Source organism: Bombina bombina, chromosome 5 (assembly GCF_027579735.1).
Source record: "Bombina bombina isolate aBomBom1 chromosome 5, aBomBom1.pri, whole genome shotgun sequence".
In the NCBI taxonomy this organism is placed as follows: domain Eukaryota; kingdom Metazoa; phylum Chordata; class Amphibia; order Anura; family Bombinatoridae; genus Bombina; species Bombina bombina.
Window position 1 is genome coordinate 791,681,626 of NC_069503.1, and position 6,319 is coordinate 791,687,944.

Consider the following 6,319-nt stretch of genomic DNA (forward strand, 5'->3'; position numbering starts at 1 on the left):
TATTTAAGGGGGGTTTGGGTTAGATTAGGGGTATGTGGGTGGTGGGTTGTAATGTTGGGGGGGGGTATTGTATGTTTTTTTTTACAGGCAAAAGAGCTGAATTTCTTGGGGCATGCCCCGCAAAGGGCCCTGTTCAGGGCTGGTAAGGTAAAAGAGCTTTGAACTTTAGTAATTTAGAATAGGGTAGGGCATTTTTTTATTTTGGGGGGCTTTGTTATTTTATTAGGGGGCTTAGAGTAGGTGTAATTAGTTTAATATTGTTGTAATATTTTTCTTATGTTTGTAAATATTTTTTTATTTTTTGTAACTTAGTTCTTTTTTATTTTTTGTACTTTAGCTAGTTTATTTAATTGTATTTATTTGTAGCAATTGTATTTAATTAATTTATTGATAGTGTAGTGTTAGGTTAATTGTAGGTAATTGTAGGTAGTTTATTTAATTAATTTATTGATAGTCTAGTGTTAGGTTTATTTGTAACTTAGGTTAGGATTTCTTTTACAGGTAAATTTGTAATTATTTTAACTATTTTAGCTATTAAATAGTTCTTAACTATTTAATAGCTATTGTACCTGGTTAAAATAAATACAAAGTTACCTGTAAAATAAATATAAATCCTAAAATAGCTATACTATAATTATAATTTATATTGTAGCTATATTAGGATTTATTTTACAGGTAAGTATTTAGCTTTAAATTGGAATAATTTATTTAATAATAGTTAATTAATTTTGTTAGATTTAAATTATATTTAACTTAGGGGGGTGTTAGTATTAGGGTTAGACTTAGCTTTAGTGGTTAATACATTTATTAGAATAGCGGCGAGATTCGGTCGGCAGATTAGGGGTTAATAATTGAAGTTAGGTGTCGGCGATGTTAGGGAGGGCAGATTAGGGGTTAATACTATTTATGATAGGGTTAGTGAGGCGGATTAGGGGTTAATAACTTTATTATAGTAGCGCTCAGGTCCGGTCGGCAGATTAGGGGTTAATAAGTGTAGGCAGGTGGAGGCGACGTTGTGGGGGGCAGATTAGGGGTTAATAAATATAATACAGGGGTCGGCGGTGTTAGGGGCAGCAGATTAGGGGTACATAAGGATAACGTAGGTGGCGGCGCTTTGCGCTCGGCAGATCAGGGGTTAATAAGTGTAGGCAGGTAGAGGCGACGTTGAGGGGGCAGATTAGGGGTTAATAAATATAATACAGGGGTCGGCGGTGTTAGGGGCAGCAGATTAGGGGTACATAAGGATAACTTAAGTAGCGGCGCTTTGCGGTCGGCAGATTAGGGGTTAATTATTGTAGGTAGTTGGCGGCGACGTTGAGGGGGCAGATTAGGGTTTAATAAATATAATACAGGGGTTGGAGGTGTTAGGGGCAGCAGATTAGGGGTACATAAGGATAACGTAGGTGGCGGTCGGTAGATTAGGGGTTAAAAAATTTTTTTCGAGTGTCGGCGATGTGGGGGGACCTTGGTTTAGGGGTACATAGGTAGTTTATGGGTGTTAGTGTACTTTAGAGTACAGTAGTTAAGAGCTTTAGAAACCGGCGTTAGCCCAGAAAGCTCTTAACTACTGACTTTTTTCCTGCGGCTGGAGTTTTGTCATTAGATGTCTAACGCTCACTTCAGAAACAACTCTAAATACCGGAGTTAGAAAAATCCCATTGAAAAGATAGGATACGCAATTGACGTAAGGGGATCTGCGGTATGGAAAAGTCGCGGCTGGAAAGTGAGCGTTAGACCCTATTTTGAGTGACTACTTGGTAGTTGTTTATATGGGTGGTGGAGCACAGCCTGCAGATTGAATGGTTTAATTAGTTCTGTTTCATGGTCATAATAAGTGACATAGTCTGATTTGCTGAGCCAATCTACCCTGAATTTGACCAGGGAAACCATATTATAATATTTTATATTTGGGCACGATAACCCCCCAAACTGCTTCTCCTGAGTCAATTTGTTAAATGCAATACGTGAAGTCTTTTTCCCCCCAAATAAAAAAAGCACAAGCCTTATTATAACTATTGATGTCTTTCTTCTGCAATAATAGGGATAGATTCTGAAGTAAAAATAAAAATTTTGGAAATATAATGGTTTTAATAACGTTTATACAGGCTGTAATGGAAAAGTAATATAAATTCAATTTTGCTAGATCATGCTGTAATTTCTGAAATAACTCTTTAAAATTGAGCTGATACCAATGTGCCGGGTTCTTGCTGATCTTAATGCCCAGATAGTTGATACTATGCACTTCTTTAAACATATCAGAATAGCTATTTCTATTTTTTATGATCCATAAAATTTCTGATTTATTAATATTTATTTTATAGACAGAAAATGAACTAAATGTATTTAGTATCTTCATAAAACATGGTATAGTCTGCCTCGTATTTTGTAGAAATATTAATAGATCATCCGCATATAATGATACAGATACCTTCTGATTCCCCACTAAAATCGGTGGAAGGGTCTTTCTTAAATATATAGCTAATGGTTCCAGTGCAATATCAAAGAGTAATAGTGATAGAGGGCACCCCTGACGTGTTCCGTTGCCCAGAGTAATGTTCTGTGATAACTCGCCATTAATAAGAAGTTGGGATCTAGGTTTGCTATATACTAACCCAATCAAATCGACCAGGGCACTGGAAAAGCCAAACTTTCTCAACGAGTTTATTAGATGATCCCAGATAATTGAATCAAAAGCCTTTTCGGCATCTACGGTGAGTAATGCTATATCTTCAGCCTGATGTCTATTCCCGGCGTCCTGGTCGACCCGATGGAGATAGTCCACGGTGGTGAGGACTCTGCGCATATTTCTAATTGCATTTCTCCCTGGAATAAAACCTGCCTGGTCGGGATGAATAATATCTATAATTGATTTTTTCATTCTTTCTGCAATTAGGGACATTAAGATTTTGTAATCTTGATTGAGGAGCGAGATCGGACGATATGACGCTACATTGGTTGGGTCCTTTGCTTTCTTGTGGATTAAAGTGACTACTGAGTCAGAAAAGTATGTTGACTTCATATCTTTCTGGAGGTAGTATTGATTGAATAATTTGGTTAAAGTAACCGCTATTTCTGCCGCGATAATTTTATAGAATTCTGCCGATAGGCCATCTGGCCCTGGAGCTTTACCAAGTTTCGACTTTTTTATAATATCTAGTATTTCCAGTTCAGTGATAGGGGCATTAATGCTCTGTAATGCTTCTTGCAAAATTTGGGGGATATCTAACCCCAGCCACAATTGCTCTCTTTGTGTCTCGTTCACCTCCTCCCTTGCATAGAGATTGCTGTAATATTCAAAAAATATCCTACTAATTTTGTCTTTATTAGTAAAGAGTTTCCCTTCTGATCTAATGGAAGGGATTTGATTTGATTTCTTCCTAAATTTGACCAACCTGGCCAGATGTTTAGCCGATATACCCTGACTGCCCTGAAATATGGCCCTATTTTTCATCTCTTCATATGCTCCGGTCTTCTTTAAGAAACATTCCCTTTCCACTCTTGCTACTTTGTATTCGTCCCAACTGTCTTTATTAGGAGATCTAAGATATTTTACATATTTATTTCTAAGTTGATTTGATAACTGCGTTTCTCTCGCTTTGTTTTTCCTGTTTCTTTTAATCATGTAACCTTTCACTTCCCCCCAGATGACCGCTTTGCCTGCTTCCCAGAACACCTCGATTTTATTTGCATAATCCATATTCTGTGTGGAGTATTCTCTCCATTTTTGCTTTAACCAATTTGTAAATTGTGCATTTTTATTCATATATTGGGGAAAACGAAAAGTGTTTGCTTTTTTTTGGGGGGGGATACTCCACACAATCCTTATACCAATAATCGCATGATCAGATAATATTATGTCTGAGATCTGCGATTCAATTTGATTTCTCATAATCTGCTCATCTAATAGAAACATATCTATTCGGGAAAAATTTTTGTGGGCGCCCGATTCGGAACAGCCAATAGAATGCAAGCTCAATCTGATTGGCTGATCGGATCAGCCAATCGGATTGAACTTGATTCTGATTGGCTGATTCCATCAGCCAATCAGAATATTCCTACCTTAATTCCGATTGGCTGATAGAATCCTATCAGCCAATCGGAATTCGAGGGACGCCATCTTGGATGACGTCATTTAAAAGAACCATCATTCGTCGTTCAGTCGTCGGCCAGGATGGATGTTCCGCGGTGGAGGTCTTCAGGATGCTGCCGATTCGCTCCGGATGGATGCCGCTTGGATGATGACTTCAATCGGATGGAAGACCTCTTCTGGCCCGCTTTGATGAAGACTTCAGCCAGATCATGGACCTCTTCAGCCCCCCGCTTGGGCTTGGATCAGGACATCGGAGGAGCTCTTCTGGACCGATCGGTGAACCTGGTATGGTGAAGACAAGGTAGGATGATCTTCAGGGGCTTAGTGTTAGGTTTATTTAAGGGGGGTTTGGGTTAGATTAGGGGTATGTGGGTGGTGGGTTGTAATGTTGGGGGGGGTATTGTATGTTTTTTTTTACAGGCAAAACAGCTGAATTTCTTGGGGCATGCCCCGCAAAGGGCCCTGTTCAGGGCTGGTAAGGTAAAAGAGCTTTGAACTTTAGTAATTTAGAATAGGGTAGGGCATTTTTTTATTTTGGGGGGCTTTGTTATTTTATTAGGGGGCTTAGAGTAGGTGTAATTAGTTTAAAATTGTTGTAATATTTTTCTTATGTTTGTAAATATTTTTTTATTTTTTGTAACTTAGTTCTTTTTTATTTTTTGTACTTTAGCTAGTTTATTTAATTGTATTTATTTGTAGCAATTGTATTTAATTAATTTATTGATAGTGTAGTGTTAGGTTAATTGTAGGTAATTGTAGGTAGTTTATTTAATTAATTTATTGATAGTCTAGTGTTAGGTTTATTTGTAACTTAGGTTAGGATTTCTTTTACAGGTAAATTTGTAATTATTTTAACTATTTTAGCTATTAAATAGTTCTTAACTATTTAATAGCTATTGTACCTGGTTAAAATAAATACAAAGTTACCTGTAAAATAAATATAAATCCTAAAATAGCTATAATATAATTATAATTTATATTGTAGCTATATTAGGATTTATTTTACAGGTAAGTATTTAGCTTTAAATTGGAATAATTTATTTAATAAGAGTTAATTAATTTCGTTAGATTTAAATTATATTTAACTTAGGGGGGTGTTAGTATTAGGGTTAGACTTAGCTTTAGGGGTTAATACATTTATTAGAATTGCGACGAGATTCGGTCGGCAGATTAGGGGTTAATAATTGAAGTTAGGTGTCGGCGATGTTAGGGAGGGCAGATTAGGGGTTAATACTATTTATGATAGGGTTAGTGAGGCGGATTAGGGGTTAATAACTTTATTATAGTAGCGCTCAGGTCCGGTCGGCAGATCAGGGGTTAATAAGTGTAGGCAGGTGGAGGCGACGTTGTGGGGGGCAGATTAGGGGTTAATAAATATAATACAGGGGTCGGCGGTGTTAGGGGCAGCAGATTAGGGGTACATAAGGATAACGTAGGTGGCGGCGCTTTGTGCTCGGCAGATTAGGGGTTAATAAGTGTAGGCAGGTGGAGGCGACGTTGAGGGGGGCAGATTAGGGGTTAATAAATATAATACAGGGGTCGGCGGTGTTAGGGGCAGCAGATTAGGGGTACATAAGGATAACTTAAGTAGCGGCGCTTTGCGGTCGGCAGATTAGGGGTTAATTATTTTAGGTAGTTGGCGGCGGCGTTGAGGGGGGCAGATTAGGGGTTAATAAATATAATACAGGGGTCGGCGGTGTTAGGGGCAGCAGATTAGGGGTACATAAGGATAACGTAGGTAGCGGTCGGCAGATTAGGGGTTAAAAAATGTTTTTCGAGTGTCGGCGATGTGGGGGGACCTCGGTTTAGGGGTACATAGGTAGTTTATGGGTGTTAGTGTACTTTAGAGTACAGTAGTTAAGAGCCTTATAAACCGGCGTTAGCCCAGAAAGCTCTTAACTACTGACTTTTTTCCTGCGGCTGGAGTTTTTTCGTTAGATGTCTAACGCTCACTTCAGAAACGACTCTAAATACCGGAGTTAGAAAAATCCCATTGAAAAGATAGGATACGCAATTGACGTAAGGGGATCTGCGGTATGGAAAAGTCGCGGCTGGAAAGTGAGCGTTAGACCCTATTTTGAGTGACTCCAAATACCGGCGGTAGCCTAAAACCAGCGTTAGGAGCCTCTAACGCTGGTTTTCACGGCTAACGCCAAACTCTAAATCTAGGCCTATATTTGCAATTGTAATTAATCTGCTTACATTACTTGGTAGTTGTTTATATGGGTG